Source organism: Ruditapes philippinarum, unplaced genomic scaffold, assembly GCF_026571515.1.
Source record: "Ruditapes philippinarum isolate M1 unplaced genomic scaffold, ASM2657151v2 ctg564_1_1_1_1, whole genome shotgun sequence".
NCBI lineage: Eukaryota > Metazoa > Mollusca > Bivalvia > Venerida > Veneridae > Ruditapes > Ruditapes philippinarum.
Genome location: NW_026864469.1, coordinates 179,722 through 182,760, shown reverse-complemented (window position 1 = coordinate 182,760; position 3,039 = coordinate 179,722).

Sequence of the window (3,039 nt, the reverse complement as noted above, 5' to 3'; positions counted from 1 at the left end):
TTGTTCTTGTATCTTTTGTGATTAAATTAAATCGTTCACTTATTGGCTTGACTTTTGTTATTTTGATATTTATAAAACCAGTAATGCATTTCGACAACATTTTACAAACATGTCTTTCTACTATCTACATCTAATAAAAATATTTTATATAATTTAAGCACGATAAATTTATGTCTAAATAATCTTATGAATGATTTTCGAAAGAGTTTAAAAGGCCCATTATGTCCTAAAAATACTTAAATTCAAATTTCTCAAAAGCTTTTTATTTCTGATGTCATGTTATATCATTTCTAAAAAGTTTGTCGTTGGCCATTAACCTGAGCCATCTTTTGCTTTGTTGCCTTTTGGTAATTAGTACAGTTACACGTGTACAATGATAGAAGTCAAAATACTACTTTGTTTGCATGTAATAGTTTCACATTCAGGGCTTCTTTCTTCAAGAGATAATTAAGCATCTAACATGCTCTTAAACCACATTTCAAGGTGTAATAGGCCTACTCAGGTTTCGCTTAAAATGAATGAATGAATATTCATTTCTGAGGCATAATGTGCTTTAAACATAAATTGTTTGTGTTATTATACATGTGCTCTACATCAAAACGTGCCGTAAGTAAGCACAAGAAACACGCTGGCAGTAATAAAGTTATCATAAGAACTCCAGGACATATTTTGAGTTATCACAAGAACTCCGTGACATTTGAAAAATCGGGTATAAATTTATTAGTCTGGGCTTTATGTTTGCAACTCTGCATTATAATTTTGTGACTATGTATAGCAACGAAGTAAATCACAAATGAAAAGGTCAATATGTACGAATGAGCAAGTAATTTGGAAATTTTACTCAAAACTATCAGATTTTTTTTTAAAAAGGCGATGAAAAATGGAATAAAGGTTTTTTCTGAAACATTATACAATATGTAGGGCAAGCTTAATTATCAAAGTTTTATTTAGCACCTCAAACTCCCCATTTAAAGGTAAAAATGACCATTTTTTACGTAAGTTCTCCAAGTAAATAGAAAAGTTTTCCACAGAAATCTGTAACGTTTTCCAGGAACTCCGTGACAGTTATCATAAGAACTTCAAACAAGTTATCATAAGAACTCCATCCTTCGTGTTACACTTCCTCCCCCGTGATATAAGGGGATCGAATCAATTTCGGTTTTTTATGTGTTTTTATTGTTTGTTTTTATTGTTTGTTTTTATTGTTTGTTTGTTTGTTTGTTTGTTTGTTTGTTTGTTTGTTTGTTTGTTTGTTTCTTTCTTTCTTTCTTTACTTCTGCAACTAAAATAATAATTTTATTTTCATTTTCTATGGATCATACCCATCATTTCCAGGAGTGACTTGATGTCACGTGCACATGGAATGTTTCATGATCACATGTATATCTTGTCTTCCTAAATGATCTATAATACAAACAACTTATTGGATTAGTATAGTTTACAAATGTCGGTGCAAGGGGGTGTTGACTGTATTATATATTGGCGCCAACAAAAGTTTATCTCTGCCATGCTGGGAGACCTAAAAGGTTCCAATGTTTATAGATTGCTTTCTACTTATTATGAGTAATCCCATCCTGAAATGATATAGTTTTAGGTGATTGTGTTTATAATGGCCTAAGAAATCCTGAGCAACAGTGATGCTTATAGTGATAACTAAGCTGCAATTCTATAAGCACTGATGGAGTTTCATCTAAAATGTAACAGCTTATAGTTCAATACAATAACAATGTTTCCCTTTTTACCATACAAGTAAACGCTATTCTCGACCAAAAGAATATATGCATATGCATCTCTAATAAGTAACACTTTACATAGATTCCTATATGGTGTACACCTTTAGCATCAACGAACAAAGAACGGGACTTGTTAACAAACCATCATGAAAAAGATGTCCCCTATTCGTCTACTGGAGCAGGGCGGGAAGTGGGTGAACACTTGGTTCAAGCGAGAAAAACAGTTGCAAACTTGACAAAATGGCTACGTCTAGAGTTATGAACCACTTCAAGTCCTGCCCCTTGGTCAAGCACGCAGTTCGTCTTGTCCATATTGTTAACTACATACGATGCCGAATATAAACAACCAAAAGCAAAGCAAACAAACTATACATCGTGAATATAGATCTTATTCTTGCTTAAATCCCTAGCGTTAGTCTCAAAAATCGTATTACCAGTCAGTGGACTGTCCACATACATTTTTTTAATTCACATTTATAAATATGCTCGAACTTTTATTACTTTCTGCACTTTATATAAAAGTATACGTCCGTTCAGAACTTCACGATCAAGACCAGATATATGTAGCAGATTAAAATTTGAAAAACGTATATTTGTAAGGCTTCTAAGATCAAGGTTTTGGGCTTCAGCTAGCGTACCAATTTAAATACTGTGACAGGACGCATCAGATGAAAGAACAAAGTAAAAAAAGCGGCACATATAATAAGCTTTGGAAACCAGACTTACCCAGATCTACATCTAGATCTACGTTTATCGTGTCAAATACTTGCTTTTTTTTATTTTCAATTGTTTCTGATACTGATTTTCCTGTTTTCTTGAATAATTGCCACAGCTCGTTGTTACAATATTGAAAGAAAACCAAAATTAAACATATATTCGCGCATATGAACGAGAATACCAGAGACATAGATAACATTTTAAGTGAAAGGCATACAAAAATACTAATATTTTAACATGCAGCAAGAGATGAAAGTTTTAACTTTCATATGGTTTATACCACAGATATATATATACAGCTATGTTTAGCTCCATGTTTATACCATGCAAGGATCAAATCTACATCCATTAATGTTTATGTCTTAATTGCGATAATGGGTCTAATTTTCTTATATTTTTATAGGCATGTGTGATATTTCAGAGGAGTATAGGAGCTGCTTATCTTTGTTATCTACATCTCTGAGACTACTGGATATGAACATTATCTTTTCGAAATACACCAACTGGTGATATTTCTTTTCCAGATATCATAGAAGGACTTTGCAATTTCCCAATACTGTCCCGGTATTCGGGATACGGGATTTTTACC